Source organism: Phyllobates terribilis, unplaced genomic scaffold, assembly GCF_046119375.1.
Source record: "Phyllobates terribilis strain yellow unplaced genomic scaffold, ASM4611937v1 Scaffold_3__8_contigs__length_932513732, whole genome shotgun sequence".
NCBI lineage: Eukaryota > Metazoa > Chordata > Amphibia > Anura > Dendrobatidae > Phyllobates > Phyllobates terribilis.
The window spans coordinates 876601908-876622921 of NW_027362763.1; positions in this window are offsets into that span (position 1 = coordinate 876601908).

Sequence of the window (21014 nt, forward strand, 5' to 3'; positions counted from 1 at the left end):
GGACTGTTAGACTCTGGGAGTCTGGTGACCCTAATCAGAGCTACGCTTTCCCACCAGTTGGTCCCTCCAAGGACTACCCTGTGGCCAGAGTGACAGTGGGAACAGACTGTGGTGCCCAGTTCCATGAGGTCGGGGTGGTCAAGGACCTGATACATCCCATCATATTGGGGCACGATTTCTCTTTGTTTTAGGGCTTGTGGGAAAAGCGAACCATACTGAGTCGCGTGGATAAAAGCCTGGTCCTTAGGGAAGAACCCCCGTCGAAGTCTCAAGTGGATGAGTTCCCACTGTGTGTCCTTGCCGGCGACGAGGATGAGACGTGACCGAGGGGCCGACCTCCTTGAATTAGAAGTGTCCAGAGAGAACTTTGGGACTGCTCAAGTTCAGGATCTGACCATAACGGGGGCATTTGACCAGGTTACTGTCTGTAATGAGGTTGCTCAAGAGCCAGGGGCCGACACCAGATTCCCCCACTTTACAGTTCAGGGGGAGTTATTGTATCGGGTGACCAAACTAAGGTGTGATGAGGTAGTGGAACAGCTCTTAGTTCCAGTGCCATACTGATGGAGGGTATTAGATATGGCCGATTCACATGTTCTGGGGGAACACCTGGGGGTCTAGATAACTCAGGAGAGGATTTGGAGGAGGTTTTATTGGCCAGGATATTACCAGAAAATCCTAAATTATTGCAGTTCCTGCCCCACCTGCCAGATAACAGCTCCCTCTTCCCACTTCCGTAGTCCTCTAGTCCCTCTACCTGTGATCGAAGTCCCCTTTGAAAGGATTGCCATGGACCTAGTGGAGCCCTTAGTTAAATTAACATGGGGGCCACCAATACATCCTGGTGGTCATGGACTATGCAAGGCGGTACCCTGTAGTGGTACCACTAAGGAACTTATCGAGTAAGAGCATAGCTCAGGAACTTGTCCATATATTTGACTGGACTGCCAAAGGAGATACTTACTGACCAAGGAACCCCATTCATGAGCAAGGTAATGAAGCTGTGTAAGGTCCTCCAGATTGCTCAGCTGCGAATTTCCATTTACCATCTGCAGAGTGGAGCGCAAAATAAAATCTTAAAAGCGATGCTCAAAAAGTTGTAGAGAAGGATGGTCATAACTGGGACTACCTGCTACCGTTCCTGCTCTTCTCAGTAAGGGAGGTTTCGCAAGCCTTCATTGGATTCTCCCAGTTCGAGTTACTGTATGGACGACATCCGCGAGTGCTCCTGGATATTACCAAGGAAACCTGGTAAGCCGAGGTTACGTCCCACCCGAGCATCATAGAACATGTCGCCCAGTTGCAGGAGAGAATAACGAAGGTGATGCCTATCGTGAAGGCGCATCTACTTCAGGCACAGGAAGCCCGGGCAAGGGTCTATAACCGATCAGCAAGACTGAGGCAGTTCCAGCCTGGGGACCGTGATCTGGTGCTAATCCCCACAACTGAGAGCAAGTTCCTGGCCAAGTGGCAAGGCCCCTATGAGTTGGTAGGGAAACTCAGCGAAGTTAATTATAAAGTCCACCAGCCAGGCCGAAGAAAGCCGCACCATATTTATCATGTGAACTTACTCAAGTCGTGGCGAGATAGTGAACCCGTGGGAGCTCCTTGCCTGGGAGCCAGTCCCGAAGCCAAGGTGGAAGAGGTCACGATAGCGGAGACGCTATCACCAGCCCAGAAGCAACAGTGTCGACAACTGCTGCAGTGAAATAGTGACCTGTTCTCAGAGTTGCTGGGGCATATGCAGGTGGTAGAGCACGATGTGCTGACGGAGCCGCATATAAGAGTAAACCTGAAGCCCTATAGGATCCCTGAAGCACGCCGGGAGGTGATCTCAACCGAGGTGAAGATGATGTTAGACCTCGGCGTGATAGAGGAGACAAAGAGTGGATGGTCGAGTTCCATCGTTCTCGTGCCAAAGCCCAACGGGGAATGGAGGTTTTGCAATGACTACCTACCTTGACATTGTAAACTTTACCCCAGACTGGGTTAGTCATCTACGAAGGTACAGGCAATTCTGGATGCTCTGAAGAAGGCGGGATTTACTATAAATCCCCAAAAATGTGCCATTTGGAAGGTACTTGGGCTATGTCGTCAGGAGTAGGCATGAGCGAACATTTCAATGTTCGGTTAAAAAAAGTTTCGCCGAACAAATTGATATTCACCGAATTTATTCACCAAATGTTCGTCGAACATTTCTGAATCCCATAGGAATCAATGGGGGGACAAAAAAAATGCATAGACAACACCTAGAAATGGGACCAAAAGCTGCCAAAACACATCAAATTAGGTGTAGACACCAGGGAAGTGCCATCAATTGACCCAGAGTACAAGTACTATAATTATTATTACTGTGACAGCGACATTTATTCAGTTGCACTTTACATGTCAAAAAGGGTCACCGACTGGTACAACAGGAGAGAAGACCCTGCCTGTGAGGGCGCACTGTCACAGACGTGGTTTGTGGAAACACTGTGCCATGGACCCCGGAGAGCCTAGAGGGACATGACTAAGCGAGCACCGGACTGTTCACTAGAGCCTCTGATGGTGAGGTTAGACTTGGCTCCCGATGAACACCAGCTGCCACTCCAGGACAGACCAACGTACGCGCAGCAGCTGGACCCAGTAGGACAGACTAAATGGTGCAGCAGGCACAGTCTGTATCAGAGTGCAGCAGGCAGAGTCTGTATCAGAGTGCAGCAGGCAGAGTCTGTATCAGGAGTGCAGCAGGCAGAGTTTGTATCAGAGTGCAGCAGGCAGAGTTTGTATCAGAGTGCAGCAGGCAGAGTCTGTATCAGAGTGCAGAAGGCAGAGTTTGTATCAGGAGTGCAGCAGTCAGAGTCTGTATCAGTGCAGCAGGCAGAGTCTGTGTCAGAGTGCAGCAGGCAGAGTCTGTATCAGAGTGCAGAAGGCAGAGTCTGTATCAGGAGTGCAGCAGGCAGAGTCCGTATCAGAGTGCAGAAGGCAGAGTCTGTATCAGAGTGCAGCAGGCATATTCTGTATAAGAGTGCAGCAGGCAGAGTCTGTATCAGGAGTGCAGCAGGCAGAGTCTGTATCAGGAGTGCAGCAAGGACTGGTACGCAACCTTACACAACTTAGACTGCAGAGCAGGAAGGTTCCCCTGCAGCCAACCCAATAGATGGATACCCAATCAGGAAAATTAGTGGCAGACGTCAGCAAAGTGGCATCAATTTCACTACTGCAGAAATAGTGTAAATAAGACCCACACCTCTTCCAGTGCAGCCAACCCAGGAGATGGAGACCTAACCAGGAGTGTTCACATTGCCCTAAATGAGGGCCTAACACCACCAAAGTGGCATCAATGTCATCAGACTACAAGTAGTTTAACACAGACCCATACCTGTCCCACTACAGCCAACCCAGGAGATGCAGACTCAATTGAAAGTGTTTACATTTAAAAAAATGGGGCCTAAGACCACCATTTCTGTGGCCAACAGATTGGAGATGGTGGAGTTCAACCTCTTAGCTATATCATGCATAGGATAAAACAATCTTTTACGTGACCACAACTGCGGGACCGAGGGCTGGCTAAGGTACTGAGAGAGGTAGGAGTATAGTGAACCGAAAAAACTGGTGAAGCGTGAGTAAGGTGCAGATGTTACGGTGGATTGAGAAACATGCGGTGTGCTCGGTGAAACAAACACAGCAGGCATGTCCGCTGACGAGCTGTCACTCAGCCTGACTGGAGCGGGTAAGGAACCGGAGTTTCTGCAATGGGAGACCTTCATGATAATACTTGGCACGGTAACAGAGGAGGAGGAAGAAGCAGCGGATGCGAATGATGGGGCAGCTGATGGTTGTTGAGGTGTGGTGGTCCGCATTTCAGCGTCTGAACGTTCATGCATGTAGTAGTCAAATTATTGCAGTTTTTCCCTCTACTGAGTTTTTTATTTCAAAGTTTGCCGATAACGTGAGTGGCTCATCCTTTGCAGTGACAAAAAAGGCCCATGCTAGGCAACCCTTGCTGCCCCTGCGAGCTGCAGACCCGTGACCGCTGCTGGCCACAGCCACGGTTGTCTCTAAGGATGCATTGCTTCTTGTGCTTGCATCACTCCGTGTTTGCGCCATAGGGCAAAATGTAACCTCCTCCATCTCCTCAGATGAGCTACTCAGATGCGTGACTCTGGGTTCACATCGAGTAGGATCTTCAACCTCGTCATCATCCAATGTGTTATCCCCTTCCTCGCTCACAGAGTGACCCCTCTCCTCTTGTTGCCCTGACAGCACAGTACAGTCCGCATGAGCCTCAGGTATCTGAGTCTCATTGGGATCACCTCCCTTCCCTGCTGTTAACGTCTGGTGACGAGGGTCAGGAAACTGCTCGGACCCTACTTTGTCCTGGCCCGAATCCAAGCTAAAAAAATTTTGGACATCGGTGCAGATGCTTTCCTCCCCTTGACTCTGTGACTTTTTGGAGTACACTTCTGATGACCATGATGTAGAATGGGTGAAGAGTTCTACAGACTCACCCATCAGTGGTTCACTACAGTCAGTTGGGCAGTTGGGCAGTTGTGACGCGGGGGGAACCATGGGTAATTGGGGTGACACCTCTGTGGACTGTACTGCGTGTGATGTTGAGGTGGAGGAAAAAGAGGAGAGGCCACTGGAAGCACAGCTTGCCATCCACCGGAGCACCTGCTCTTTCTGGGCCTTATCAACAAGGCGTATCGCTGTGCAGCTGCCAAAGGAAGGGAGTGCAGTAGGTCATCCACTAACATAAGTTGTCAGTTGTCTTTGGATAGGACCTGTTTGTGTTGGTTCACTAGTGCTTTCACTAACATTACCACGTACCCCATTTACACCTTGAACACCAAGCCTATTCCCCCTTCCACCACGCCCTCTCTTTTTCCCACTCATGTTAGTCAGATACAGTGGTAGGAGCACGCAATTAACTAAAGAAAAATATGTTTTTTCCCTGTGCAATAGCTCAGCACACACCTGAATTTCAGCGACACTGAATGACAAAATAAGATATGGCCTGCCGTATAATGTTACTAACAGACAAAAGAAATTTGTGTGCATGAGGCCGATAAAACCTACTAGATATTCTCCAAACAATTTCAAACTGAGATGCCCCCTGCTGTATTACTTTAGGAACAGAAGACATTTTTTTTTTAATGTGGATGAGACCAGTATGACATAGAATATATGCTCCAAAATATTTCAAACTCAGATCAAGCCTGCTGTATCACTTTACTCAGAGCAAAAAATATTTTTGGGTTACTCTGCATGAGCTCTGCGTCCAGCTGACTTTGACTGCCACTGACGTAGTAGCTGGCTTATAGCACTGTCTTATTATTATTATTATTATTATTATTATTATTTATTATTATAGCGCCATTTATTCCATGGCACTTTACATATGAAAAAGGGGTATACATACAAGAACAATTACAATAATCTTAAACACAATGTGACGGCGACTGGAATAGGAGGAACGAGGACCCTGCCGATGAGGGCTCACAATCTACAAGGGACGGGTGAGGATACAGTAGGTGAGGGTAGAGCTGGTCTTGCAGCGGTATTGGTGGAGTGGTGGTTACTGCAGGTTGTAGGCTTGTCGGAAGGGGTGGGTCTTCAGGCTCTTTTTGAAGGTTTCCATGGTCGACGAGAGTCAGATATGTTGGGGTAGAGAGTTCCAGAGTAGGGGGGGAAGCACGGGAGAAATCTCGTATTCGATTGTGGGAGGAAGAGATTAGAGGGGAGTAGAGAAGGAGATCTTGTGAGGATCGGAGGTGGCGCGCGGGTATGTAGCGGGAGACTAGGTCAGAGATATATGGAGGAGACAGGTTGTGAATGGCTTTGTATGTCATGGTTAGGGTTTTGAACTGGAGTCTCTGGGCAATGAGGAGCCAGTGAAGAGATTGACAGAGAGGAGAGGCTCTGGAATAGCGGGGGGACAGGTGGATTAGTCGGGCAGCAGAGTTTAGGATGGATTGGAGGGGTGCGAGAGTGTTGGAAGGGAGGTCACAGAGCAGGAGGTTGCAGTAGTCAAGGCGGGAGATGATGAGGGCGTGCACTAGTGTTTTTGCAGATTCATGGTTGAGGAATGTGTGGATCTAGGAGATATTTTTGAGGTGCAGTTGGCAGGAAGTGGAAAGGGCTTGGATATGTGGTTTGAAGAAGAGTTCAGATTCCAGGTTTACCCCAAGGCAGCGAGCCTGAAGGACTGGGGAGAGTGGGCAGCCATTGACATTGATAGATAGGTCAGTTGGGAGGGTTGAATGAGATGGCGAAAGATGATGAATTCTGTTTTGTCCATGTTAAGTTTTAGAAATATAGCAAAGAAGAAGGATGAAATAGCAGACAGACATTGTGGGATTTTGGTTAGTAAGGAGGTGATATCAGGTCCAGACAGATAGATCTGTGTGTCATCAGCATAGAGGTGATAATGAAAGCCATGAGACTCTATGAGCTGTCCTAGGCCTAAGGTGTAGATGGAGAAGAGCAGGGGTCCTAGAACTGAACCTTGGGGGACACCGACAGATAGGGGGCGAGATGAGGAGGTGGTCTGTGAGTGAGAGACACTGAATGTCCTGTCTGTTAGGTATAAGGAGATCCAGGATAGGGCCAAGTCTGTGATGCCGAGAGATGAGAGAGTTTGTAGTAACAGTGAATGGTCCACTGTGTCGAAGGCAGATGACAGGTCTAGGAGGAGGAGGACAGAGTAGTATTGCTTAGATTTGGCGGTTAGTAGGTCGTTGGTGACTTTAGTCAGTGCAGTTTCAGTAGAACGGTGCGGTCGGAAACCAGATTGTAGGCAGTCGAAGAGGGAGCAGGAGGAGAGGTGGGAGGAAAGCTCAGAATGGACGTGTTGTTCCAGTAGTTTTGAGGCATAGGGGAGAAGTGATATGGTGTGATAGCTAGACAGAGAGGATGGGTCAAGGGAGGGCTTTTTGAGGATTGGTGTGATTGAGGCATGTTTGAAGCATGAGGGGAAGACTGTATGACTGTATGACTTTTGTCACACAAAAAAATATTTTTTGGACTGGGCCTAGTAAGAGAATTTTTTTTTTTACCGTGAAACCAGGACAAGTTTAACGCCACTAAAATAGGATCTGCCTTTTAGCAGACTGGATCAACTTTGCCACAGTAAAAAACCTTTGGTGGACTCTGCCTGCCAACCAAAAATATATATATAGGTTTGACTGTGCGTACAAGCTGAATTTGACCGCCACTGACGTAGTAGCTGGCTTATAGCACTGTATGACTTTTGGCACAGGAAAAAATATTTTTTTTGACTTGGCGTAGCAATAGAAAAAAATTTTTTTTTTTACTTGAAACCACCTTAAGTTCAACTCCACTAAAATAGTATCTGATATTAAAAAAAACTTTAGTGCACACAGCTTTCAATATCAAAATAACAACCGAAAAAAAACTGATTTTGTGCTCTGCAATAAGAAGCTCTACAGACTGTGCAGAGCATAATTTCAACCCCACTAAATGAAAAGGTGCACTGTGCTTGCTTGATCACATTAGCAAGTGCAAAAAAAGATTCAAGGTATACAGAGACATGGAGCTCTATACCAGCGGTGCACAGCACTACAGTATTGTATGGCAAGGGCCCTCTGTTTCTGTCAGAATCTCAGTACTTGCACAAGAGCACCAAAAATGTACTGCACCAGGGGTTGCAGAGGTATACAGGCCAGGAATTATCTACACTATCTGACTACCACACAAGCGCCCATCTATCTAGCTAACATCTCTCATTACACAGGAGAACACTGAGCTGCGTCTGTCTCCAGCAGTGACATGGATATAATGGCGCTGAAGGAACATGGGCACTTTTTATATTGAGAGGACGTGTGATTTCTGCAGCCAATTGCAGAAGTCCGTATGTCTGGACAGTGTAGATGCTTCCTGCGCTATTATTTGCTTGCCGCACTTTCCTCAGTTAAAGTTAACGCCCACAGAAAAAAACAACAAAAAAAACATTGTGCCACTGATCTGACCTGTTCTAAGCTCTCTACAGCCCCCACACTCACCTGGCACTTGTCACCGCTCATCATAAACTTGCACTATGCTAACAAAACTGTTCAAAATGCTGTGGTTGCCCTGTATTTTGCTGTCCCGTGCAAATTCGTCAAACTTTTCCGATTTTAAGAAAATTTGCTCGCCTTTGTGATCACGAATGCGAATGTGCCATATTTGTGCCGAATTTGAAACTTTCGAACATTCGCCGAACAAATTCGCTCAACACTAGTCAGGAGAGGCGAAATTAAGCCGTAAGTCAATAAAGTCAAGGCAATCCAGAACTGGCCGCAACCGCTCTCCAAGAAGCAGTTGAGAGCATTTCTTGGAATTGTGGGGTATTACCAGCGGTTTATCCCAAATTTTGCCATGAAGGCCGCGCCTCCTCAAAGGCACCAGATCAACAATGGCGAAATGGACGGATGAAACGTAGACGGTGTTCCAACAGCTGAAACTGGCACTGTGTAAGCTGCTGTTCCTGGTCGCACCAGACTTTTATAGAGAATTCGTGATCCAGACAGACACTTCAGAAGTTGGCCTAGAAGCCATGCTCTCTCAAGAGATAAATGGGGAGGAACATCCCATTCTCTATGTGAGCCGGAAGCTCTCTTCCTGCGAGAAAACCTACGGGATAGTAGAAAAAGAGTGCTTAGTCGTACTCTGAAATATTACCTAATAGGCCAGAAGTTTAAACTAGTGTCCGACCATGCCACTTTGAGATGGTTAAGGGAGCAGAAGGGTAAGAAATGCCCGGGTAACTAGGTGGTTGTTTTCACGTGGAGCATAGGCCTGGGAAGTTACGTGGTAACACTGATGCAAGCTTTGGGTAGAGGGGGGGAATATGTGACAGAGTTACTGGTGATATATGTGAGGGGAGATATGTTTCACTGCGGCTACTTGCCTTAGTGAACTAAACCCACAATTTTGTCCAGCATGTTATATGTTGGGGTTAAACCACAATGTTCAAAGGGAGTGTTTTTTTGTAAATGACATAGAGAAGGGAGGGAAGTCATTCACCATATCTTCACCTCAGGGTGTGGCTGAGCAAGGTTAAATGCTCAGTCACTATTTTTTTTTCTCAGGTCTGGTCTGGAGGAGGAAGTTTCCAGACTGTGAAAAATAGAAAATTTTATTGGGAAAACATTTTTTAAAACATGATGATAAAATGGAAATCTCAGGAGAACCTGACACGTTTTAGGTGCAGCACACACCCTTAGTCATAGGATGTCAAACCAACATTTGACACGCTATGACTAGGGGTGCGTGCTGCACCGGAAACGCGTCAGCTTCTCTTGAGGTTTCTATTTTATCATCATGTTTTAAAAAAAAAATTCCCAACAATATTTTCTATTTTTTATCATTTTCCTGGTTGGATGTGCTGGTTGAACTCCTCCTTTCTACATCTTGTCTGCGATCACCAATGGGTGCAGCACTCACAGGATGGACTCCAGCTGAGGCTATTTGGTCTTCAAAGTGGTAAACTTCCAACCTCCATTCCCCACTTCCCTATGCTGCATTTTCCAGACTGTGAGTGGATGTCAGAGACCTCCACAGAAGGACTTTGCTGGACTGTTTGTATTACTGAGAGTGGGCGAAACACGCTCACCTATGAACTGAGCTACAATTTATCACTTTTTGATTCCTGTTATGCCGGGGAGGACTTGTTTATTTTGTGGAATCCTGACGTGGTTTATGCCGTATAATAAACCCACAGGAAGTTAACCCGAGACGTGTTTCCTGTGTTGGTCTTTGTGAGAGCCGAGCAAGTCATTTTACCACAGGGTTCAATCTTTGAAAATTACAGATCAAGCACATAAGTGAAAGACAGGGACAGAGATCTAGACCAGAGCTGGGCAAAGTGCGGCCCACAAGCTACATTTGGCCATCTGGCTATTCCAGTCCAGTCTGTGGACCAAGACTACTGAAAACAGTGGCCCATGAGCCGCACCATGCCCTTTAGTGCCACCTGTCTGCCACCGCCGCTTGCATCCCCTTTTATCATTATCCACATCCTCAGGATGCAGACAGCAGTGAATACATTTGTGGAGGGCGGAGCCTCCGCCTCCTTCTTCCTCCAATCAAGATGTCTGACTAAGCAGACGTGATGACGTCATTTCATCGTGTCTATTGTGCAGAGAGTCAGTGAACCAGATACAGCAGAGCACAGGGGAATGGGAGCGAAGTGAGTTTTTTTCATATATGCATGGGGGTTCATACTGTATATAGTAGGCTATGTGGGGGGCTCACATTGTATATAGGTGCTATGTAGGGGCTCATATATTATATATGAGGATATGTGGTGGCTCATACTGTATTTGGGGGCTATGTGGGGCCTCACACTGTATATAGGAGGCTATGTGGAGGCTCACACTGTATATAGGAGACTATGTGGTGGTTCACAATGTATTTAGGGGGCTATGTGATGGCTCACACTATATAGGAGGCTATGTGGGGACTCACACTTTATATAGGGGGCTATGTGAGGGCTAAAACTGCATATAGGGGATATATGGGGCTCATACTGTATATACGAGGCTATGTGGGGGCTCACACTATATATAGGGGACTATGTGAGGGCTCACACTGAACATAGGGGACTGCGTATTGGCTCACAATGTATATAGGACTATGTGGGGGCTTACAATGTATATAAGAAGGTTATGTGAGGGGCTCACACTGTATATAGGGAGGCTATGTGGGGCCTCATAATGTATATAGGGGGCTGAGTGGGAGCTCACACTGTATATAGGAGGCTATGTGATGGCTTATACTGTATATAGGAGGCTTTCTGAGGGGTTCATAATGTATATAGGGGCTATGTGGGGGCTCATACAGTATATAGGAGGATATGGGGTGGCTCATACAGTATTTAGGGGGTTATGTGGGGCCTCACACTGTATATAGGAGGCTATATGGGGGCACAAACTGTATATAGGAGGCTATGTGGGGGCTCATAATGTATTTAGGGGGCTATGTGGTGTCTCATGCTGTATATTGGAGGATATGTGATAGCTCATACTGTATTTAGGGGGCTATGTCGTGGCTCACACTGTATATAGTAGGCTATATGGGGATCATACTGTATATAGGGGCTATGTGGGGGCTCACACTATATAGGAGGTTATGTGGGGCTCATACTGTATATAGGGGGCTATATGAGGGCTCATACTGAACATAAGGGGCTAGTAGTGGCTTAAATTTATACAGGAGCTGTGTGGGGGCTCACACTGTATATAGGGAGGCTATGTGGGGGTTCACACTGTATATAGGGAGAGTATGTGGGGGCTCACACTGTATATAGGGAGGCTATGTGAGGGCTCACACAGTATATTGGAGGCTATGGAAATCCAGCAGAAGGTGACCGCAGATGGAGTTCACTCACTGTAATGGGCTAGCAAATGATTAGATTGACAGGCAATAATCAAAATCTAGATACAAGCTTGGTCAGTAATAAATTGTGAACTTTAGACATTTTAAGAATTACTCACCCTTATTACTCAGACAGTAGGCAAAGATGGATGGAGGATGAAAAATTAGGTATACGGGGTCAGAATCAGAGTTTTTAGATTTAGCAATGCAGCAGAGCCGAGAAAGCTAACCCCATCCACACCAGGCTCTTTATTTACAGTGTCTATAGACAGTGAGCTGCTTATCGCAGAAGGGGGCAGATTCGGACTAGCATACACGCGCTGCTGTAGTCCTGACAATGATTATCACCAGGTGATAAAACCTTCAGTGTATGTAAATAACAGCACACAGCCTGACATGTGACACATCATTGAATTCAGTGTTTTAACCCCTACTTTATGCTGTCCTCAGATTACATAGCAAAAACTTGCTGACAGATTCCCTTTAAGGTCTTGTTCTTTAATAAAACCCTATTCTTATCCAGTTATGCTGGAGGCACATCAAAATTTCTTCAGAAGGAACTTTTTTAGCCTGTAATTTGGTTAAATAAGTGCAGGCATCCCCTGTGTTAAAAAGTCCAATACGTGACACTACCATGTAACGTAGCTGTGAACTGAATATGCATCTTCCAATGTAATACCCATAACCTTCAAGAGACTGGGCACTAATGCTTTCTGATGGTCAATATCTGAAATCTGTACACTCTTAAAGGAAGGAATACTTCTTGTAATCCAGCTACTGGGGTCTTAGCTGTTGTAAATGATCAGGCTCTCTTGATCGAAGAAACTTTTCCACATCAGTAAATGCATCTTAGATCTCAGGGGTTTACCCTTAAAGGGGCAGTACAAAGGTGAAAGTAAATTTTATCTAAATTATTATCTATTTGATGCCATAATCTAAGCTATTTTGTAATATACTTGCTTTAAAAATTCTCTACCTTTCCCTGCCTACACTATCTAACTACTAATCTATTTTTTTTACTTCCTGTCTGACGATGATTCGTTTGAGAGCCTCCAGTGCATGCTGGGGAACTCAAACTAAGCGTCATCATAGCAGGTGGCAGAGGCTGTGGTCACTGCCACAGCCTCTGCTCTGTTCCTCAGAGGAAGCGTCCTCAGTGACACTCGTTTCAGGGCTGGGGCTAGTCCCTGCTCTGTTTTAACGCTATGCACTGTGCAATGTGCACAGTGACAGTGCCCGCTCTCTTGTCTGCTCAGATCTGCAGTAATGAGAGGCAACACAGCGGTGTTACACAATAAATGTGTAATTAACAGAACAATAGGTACTAGTGACCAGAAAGTTCATACAAGCTGCACACACAGACTCTTCATGATCCAAAAATCAACATTTGGCATGGGGCTTTCGATCTGCTTCTTTTAAGTGTACTGACCCACTTTCTAACCTGATATGCATATGGCTTCTACGCCAGATTTCTCATGACTCTCATATCTGATCTCAGCAAAAAAGGTATCATTTTTTATTGAGTGACAAGTTCCTATACAACCATACCAATACTTCCATATGCAAAAACATTCTGACAGGTTCCCTTTTACATTTTTATTTATTTTAGATTTTTACATGGACTATTTATATAGTCTGTTGCATAACCTGGGGGCTCTGGAGAGGACGGTCTCAAAGGACATAAGTTTAAATATGCATACGTGTATTTTTGTGCTATTTTAGGAGTTTAAGGCTGGGTATAGTACACGTTTCCCAACCAATTCTTGCAAATCTACGGCTCTCAGCTATCTTTGGGAAGCCACAGGATGTCAGAAGATGTTGGGATTTGGAGAGACATAAAATGGCAAACCCTAAGTGTTTGAAGATTTTGATAGTAAAGTAAAAACTATGTTAATCATGCTTTAATTGACTTTCTTTTCACCTACAGAGATAATAGTGCCAAAATAATTATTTATTTTTGCAACACTAACTATAATTTCAAAACAGCCATTTTTTTCCAACTTAGAATAGCCATATAATTGTTGCAAGGAAAGAATAAACTGATATTTTGTAGAGAAAGAACTGTAAAAGAGAATTGCAGCTATAATTATACTATTTTTCATCTACATTATCTCTGAAAAAAAAACTAACTGCAAAAAGTATTACCTATCATAAACAACACCCAATGAAAAATAAATATATCTGCCTGTAGTTTAAAATATAGCAACTTTATTTCAGTCAAAATACTAAAAAAGATTAAAAATTCATTACAAGTCGGAGAGGTAGCAGAAGGATCCCACAAAAATCAGGTAAGATAGGTAAAAGATAGTACACAATGCAAAGACAGAAAACATGTACAAAGCTTGTAAGTATGCGTTAAATACAACTTTAAATGCTTTTTACTATATGGAGGACTTTGGGAGAAATATTATACTATATGGAGGATTAAGGGGGCGCATTATACCATATGGAGGACTATGAGAGGGACATTATACTACATGGAGGACTATGGGGAGTGCATTATACTATTCGGAGGATTATGAGGGGTGCATTATTGTGACGATACAGCATAAAATCTTAATAAGCCAGATGATTAGATTTGTTAATCCAAGAGAAATACCTTATTTTATTTTATTAGAGATTGCTGGCTGTGTTTTATTAATGTTCTGCTTGCTCATCAGTTTATGTACACTAATTTAACTTGTAAAGTGTCCAGCATTCCACTAATCTCATTAGTATCTCAGGAGCCTCTAACCATTGTTCAAAAATCGTCTAGGCACATTGTGTAAGTGTTGAAAGAAGATCCGGCAGAGCCTTCACTACAGGGAGTCTCACATGTAGACCCAGGTGATGCAGTCCAACCTGTGAAAGATACAGCCACTAATGCACACTTAGTTTTGGGGTGAGGGGGTGAGAGCAGTTCTGCCATTCAGGGGGCTGAGCCCAGAGAAATATAAGGTACATGTGTTTTTGAAGCAGTTTGACTCGAGAAGCAGAATTAAGGAGCATCTCAAAGACTTTACAAGGAAAATGAGAGACATCCTTCAGGAAAGCAGATGGATTGCATGGCATTACCCAAAGAGACACAGATTTATATTCCACATGATTCTAGTGTAAGAGTTTCGGCCCTGACTGGAAAGATACGGATTTTCTCCATTTGACCATCAGAGAGACCATGGATATGTTGTTTGGGGTTGCCAGGAGGGACCCCCCAGTCGCCTGCAACCCATGGAGACATTCAGAGAAGTCAGATTGGGACCCACCGGTCATCTGGCTCCATGGAAATTCTCGGAGAGGCCTGGTTGTGACCCTTGGGTCTCCTGGTCTTGTACCTCGATGGACTGCTAGCTTCTTAAGCTTGCCACTACTTCCTTTCTGTGGGGGCCCACCAGAAGCGGGGGGCCACTGGTTTAGGTGGTCAGCCCTGGAAGTCTCCAAAGTCGCAGCTGTTCTATCCCAGGTGGGTGGAGAAGGAATGGTGACTGTGTGATGTTGTACCATCTTGGGTATTTGCCTGGACTGTTCTATGTGTTTATTGTGGTTCCATAAAGTATTGCCACACTGTGTTAACCTCACCCTGTGTTGTCTGAGTAGTGTTACACCCACGGAAGACCCAGGGTCTTCACATATTAGTGGCAGCGGTGGGATACTAGTCAGCCCAGCAGAGCTGGAGGAGCTGCAGGGAACTGGTGTTAGCATACATTGGCAAAAGGCTCCACAGCCAGGGAGGCATATAGACAGACCCAGCAGACCATAGGTGAGGCATGCAAAGCGGGTTTCGGATGCTACCATGTCCAACCCCGTGATGCCAGTCTTGAGAGGAGGACCGGAGAGGTTTTACAGCAGTAACAAGAAACGACAACTAAAGGAGCTGTGCAAGCTTCAACGGATTGAATACCAGGCCACCGACACTTATCAGATTTAATTCAGGAACCACAGGATGCAGAGGACAGCATGTGTGGACACAATTGATACCAGTCTGTTTTCTTCAATTACCATTGGAGTTTATTTGCAAGGAAGATATGGAATATGCTTTGAGGAAACTGGATGATGCAAAGTTTTGTTCTCATGAAGGTGAGACCTCTTACATTCATATCTGTGCTTAAAAACATGCTGATGGACTGTCTCCAATAAGTGGAGAAGGATGACTGGGATCCTATCATGTCTGGCTAAATAAGATTGGGGGAGCAATGTGACAATACAGCCTCAAATCTTAATAAACCAGATGATTAGATTTGTCAATCCAAGAGAAATACCTTATTTTACTTTATTAGATATTTCTGGCTGTGTTTTATTAATGTTCTGCTTGGTCATCAGTTTATGGGGGTGCATTATACTGTATGGAGGATTATGAGGGTGCATTATTCTGTATGGAGGACTATGGGGGTGCATTATACTATATAGAGGATTATGGGGAGTGGATTATACTTTTGCTATGAGGCTCCATGACTTCTATGTACGCCCGTGGTGAGTATAATGATTTATTTTTTTCTATACATTAAAGAACAAGGGGCATATACCAGGAAGGATGATATATACCATCATGGGACATCATTATTAGGGATTGTCTGCAGACAGGTGAGGATTACTTTGATTTTTGATTTTTATTTTGATCTTAAAAAATGGGTAAAAGGGGGTCAGGGAGTGTTTTGTTCATAAAAAGGACTTTTTTGTGTGTGTGTCTTTATTCATTTTCATTACAGATAGACGTCTCTCCATTACTAACTCCTGGGTGGACATAACAGCCGATTAATATCAGCCCGCAGCTGTCTGTTTAGCCTTTGCTGGCTTTTAACATTAAGGGGGGCCCCACATCAATTTTTGGGGGGCCCCCACTTTAATAACCAGTAAAAGCTAAGCAGACAGCTTTGAGCTGTTATTAATAGGCTGAGAACCTTTATGGCTTTTGGCCCCTTCCCAGAACATTAACACCAGCCCCCAGCTGTCGGCTTTCCCTCAACTGGGTATTAAAAAATAGGGGGACCCCACGTCGTTTTTTACATTTACTTAATTATTAACAATAAAATACACACCCAAGATTTCCTTAGTTAACGCCTCCAGGTGTTCCAGCAGCTGGAAACTCCAGTAACCTTAAAGTGTCCATCAAAGGTTTGCATGAGGTTTCTGAGCCTCTGCCGGGACACCCAGTGGCTGTGAACTCTAGTAATACCTGAGTTCATAGCCACCCGGGTCTCACAGTAGCTCGAGTGCCTGTTGAGTGCTGGAGTGTGGTCACTCATCAGTCCAGCACTCGCACTACGCAACATGAGAACCGGCTGCTATGAACTCAGGTGACCTTACAATAAGATTATCTCAGTTCGCTGTGGCACTGCCCTCATGAGAAACGGCCGATGTGAACTGAGACAACCTTACTGATGTCAGCTTAGTTCACAGCTGCCGGGTCTAGAGCAGCGCGACAACAAGCAGTTGCTGCAGCTCCAGTGTATGGAGATGTGTTCTTTGAACTGAGCTCCATAGACTGCATGTAGCAGAGCTGGGGATCGTTAAGGAACATAAGCATTATGAATTATCATCAGACAGGTGAGAATTACTTTGATTTTTTATTTTTACGTTAATAAATGGGAAAAAGAGGAGATTTGTCGGGGAGTGTTTTGTTCAATTCAAGAACTTTTTTGTGTGTGTCTTTTTTACTTTTGACTACTGGGTTAGTAATGGAGGTGTCTGAGGCTTGATGTCAGCAGATATAAAACATCTGACATCAACCTCAAAACTGTTACCCCACTTGTCAGTGCACCAGTGCAAGCGGAAAGAGCTGGGCAAAGCGCCAGAATTGGCGCATTTAATGCATGCGCCTTTTCTGGGGTGGCTGCGGGCTGCTATTTTTAGGCTGGGGAGGGTCAAATATCAATGGACCTACCCAGCCTGACAATATCAGCCCCCAGCTGTCTGCTTTAGCTTGGCTGATTATCAAAAATGGGGGACCGCAAAGCAAAGTCCTTTATTTGAACAAAACACTCCTCAACCCTCCCCAATTTATTTAAATAATACATATTTTGATAACCATCCAAGATAAAGCTGACAGCTGAGGGCTGCAGCCCACAGCTGTCTGCTTTACCTGCACTGGTTATCAAGAATAGAAGGGACCCCACTCCATTTTTTTATTTTATTTATTATCTAAATGCACACGCACTGCATTAATTATCTCACTGACATTTATAACTATGAACAGGCACCAGCTGGTGAATACTCTCATCAGTGTATGCCTGCTCTCATTGCTATCAGCGTAGTACTCTCACGAGCCGACACATGACCGGCGGTAACCTTTTCACCACCAGTCACAGCTCCTGGCTCACATGTTGGCATCTGTGTGACAACGTGGGAACAGCTGCGCTGTGACCGGCGGTAATGTGTAAGGTTACTCCAATTCAGAGCCGGTGTTTCTCTTGCTGTCACACAGATGACAGCATGGGAAAGCCAGATGTTGAATGGCGTCTGGGTTTTGTTTTACGTTCAGGTACTGTTTTGGTACCCGAACCAAGCTTTTTATGAAAGTTCATCCGAATCCGAAGGACCCGAACATTCATGGGTCTGCCCATCTCTAGTCATGACCCAAGATGGTACATAGAGACAACATGGAGTATGCTCTCTCATAGGTCCATCACCTGTCTATGTAAATATAGGGTGTTTCCATGTTACTAGTATAAATGCGGAAAAATCTGTGCTCCTAAGTCCAAATACCCCTTTACAAGTGAGCCCTACAGTGTGCCTAAACTGCAGTTAGTATTCAGATTTGTTATTACCTGTCACACTTCTGATGGATGCAAGATGGCGCACGGCGAGACAGATGGGAAAGGGAGCTCTGCCACTAGGGAAGGAAACAAAGGGAACCCCTGATTCTTGCCACCCTGAGCTCCTCTGGGTTCCCTAGATGGTTTTTTTTACCCCATGATCACATTCCTATCCCTGTCTTACCCTGAGTAACACCCTGACAAGTGAGTAGGATAGAAAGATCGCTACTCCTGCTCTAACATAAAGACGCAGAGGGGAAACAGACATGGATAAAAGAAAACTGCAATCATACAAAAGTAATTACAAACAAACAAGTGAAATATAGAAAAGGAGAAGGGGAGGCAAACCAAATGGGAATAAGGATAAGGAGACACACACACAATACAACTTCACGCAGATATCTCCATATACAACTCCAAATGCCTGCTCCAAAATCAGCACACTCTTCCAACTGCAAACCAGTTAGCAGTAAGCTATCACTGACAACTCGCAAGAGGTGAGCATATATACTAGACGGGAGTGACAAACACAGAACTGTTTAACCTTTGCAATAACAGAGAAAAGGAAACCTGCACTGCTAGTAGGAAGGTGAAGCGGTTCTACTCAATACTGACATACTTGTAACCAGATGCCGCAATCTTCTGGCTCCTCTCTGTCGCGATATTCCCGTAAAACATTGCCAAAGCGAGAAGAACACACTTAATGATTTACAAGGTGTCTCTGGAGGCTCAAGCTTGGCACAATGTATTGGGCACTAAGCAGGTATATTTGCATGTATGAAAATTATATGCCAATTGTCAAAATTCCAATTCCAATTCCAGTTCCTTACCAGCCTCTCGGTATCATGCACTTTTTAATGAGAACAAAGTAAAGATTGAAACTTAAAAAAGTAAAAATTTTATCATACCAACAGCTTTTTTTCTTCATATCTCCATTTAATAGCATGAGCTAGAGATTTTGCTATTGGATCTGTATTGGATACGAAAGACAGAATCCATTTACTCATTTGCAAGAATCAGTGAGTTTCCTCCCTTCTTTAAACATTTAAAACTATGTAAAAATAGAAGATCCATTGGAAATCAACAGTCAGTCAACTGGAGAAAACTAAGGGTCTCTTCAAGTAATTGTTTTGAGAGTCCAGATCGACTTCTACTTGTATTAAGCACATTGCCTGGAAACTTAACCACCCTGTAATCTTATGTTGATGCAATCAAATCCTTTTGCTTTCAATTATCTAGAATAGATTTCATGATAAAGTATAAAGTGTCTCTGGCAGGTCTTACTTCATGGCCCTTGGCAAAATTAAAAGTGGGTTCTGTAATGCTAATGTATTGCACCATCATACAGAAGCATTTCTGGTGCATTTACATGACCCAATTTCAGACCATTAAACAATCACCAATTGAATATATTCATGTCATTTGGTGCTTATTTACACTGGCTGACGAAGAATGATGAGGACAGAATGGACACTAATAAAATCACTCTATATTAATACAGTATCATGTTTTCAACATCTTATCCTCTATTTACATCTAATGATGATTTTTGTTGCAGCATAAACAATCCAATCAAATGATGAAAGATCATGTTGCTTGTTTGTGGGGTGATTGCTTACAACAGCTACAATTGCTTGTCTATACTGCTGATATTTTTATATGTTGATGCTACATGCACTTACTGCATGTTACACACATACTCCACGATACACAGAAACTGCATGTTACACACAATGCATGTTACATACTTCACAGCTCATTCACACACTGCATGTTAGACATGTGTGGCGCCCTTGCGGGTTCAGTCGCCACAGAGGTACTGCATCTCACCCAGAGGTGTGGTATCCCACTCTCAGGTAAGGATAGAGTGCTGCCCGGGTCCCTAACACCTGCATCCAAAACATCCACTTCAGTAGGGCAGGGCGAGATTGCTCCTAAGGGAGAGCACAGTCCCTGGTCCATGGCTGGAGTGGAGGGGAACCAAGTGAGGGGGAACTATGTAGTGGGTGTGGGTGGAGGAAGAAGTTCAGGGGAGCACTTGTAAAGGAGCTGCATGAAAAGGGGGAACTATCTTGTTAGTTGAGTTCAGTCTGATAGGAGGAGTGGAGGGAGCAGGGGCTCTGCACGAGCTTTGCTCCAGAGTGGGCCTAGCGGAGAGGCCCAAGACTGAGGAGAGGAGCAGGAAGGAAGGCTCCAGGAGGGACGAGGGGACCCTAGGGGTACGGGCTGTGCTGGAGGCCACCCATACGCCTGAAACTACCAGGTGTGGAAGGATCAAGCCGCAGAGGGGACCAGCCCCTAAACTAGTGGAGAACTACAAGGATCAGCAAGAAACTGGAGGCTTCTGTACTTTTAGGGTGCAGTTGCCACAGTCACAATTACATCGCCGAAAAGGTGGCCACAGAGGGTCCAAGGGACTGCAGGTCGCCCGACAAGACCCAAAGCTACCGGATTGGGACACTGATTGTGAGGCGCAGGGCAGGAGGGTGAGAGCCAGCGCAGGAAGATGACTGAGAAAGGCACACAGAAAGGGGTCCCGTTAAGTGCTCTGGAATTACCTGAGGGATTGCTGAACCCCTTGCCTGGTGAACGCAGCACATCGTGGGAGGCTGCAACCTGTACAGTCCAACCTGAGGAACTTAACAACTGTGAGTAAACTCTGAGGACTGCACCCCACTGTCTCTGTGAATTACTGCTGCGCCATCACCCCCTGCACTACACTGCACTACAACGCCCAGCAACATCTACCACATCTACAGTGCCCTGGAGCTAAGCTCTACCTGTGGAGAGCTAAACCAACTCTGCTGCATTAACAACAGCTCCAGAGGATTTGCACCGAAGCGGCGGCTACCTATAGCCGCATACCACAGGTGGCATCACAAACTAGATACATAAAAACTATAAAAAATCCCCTGTAAATAACCC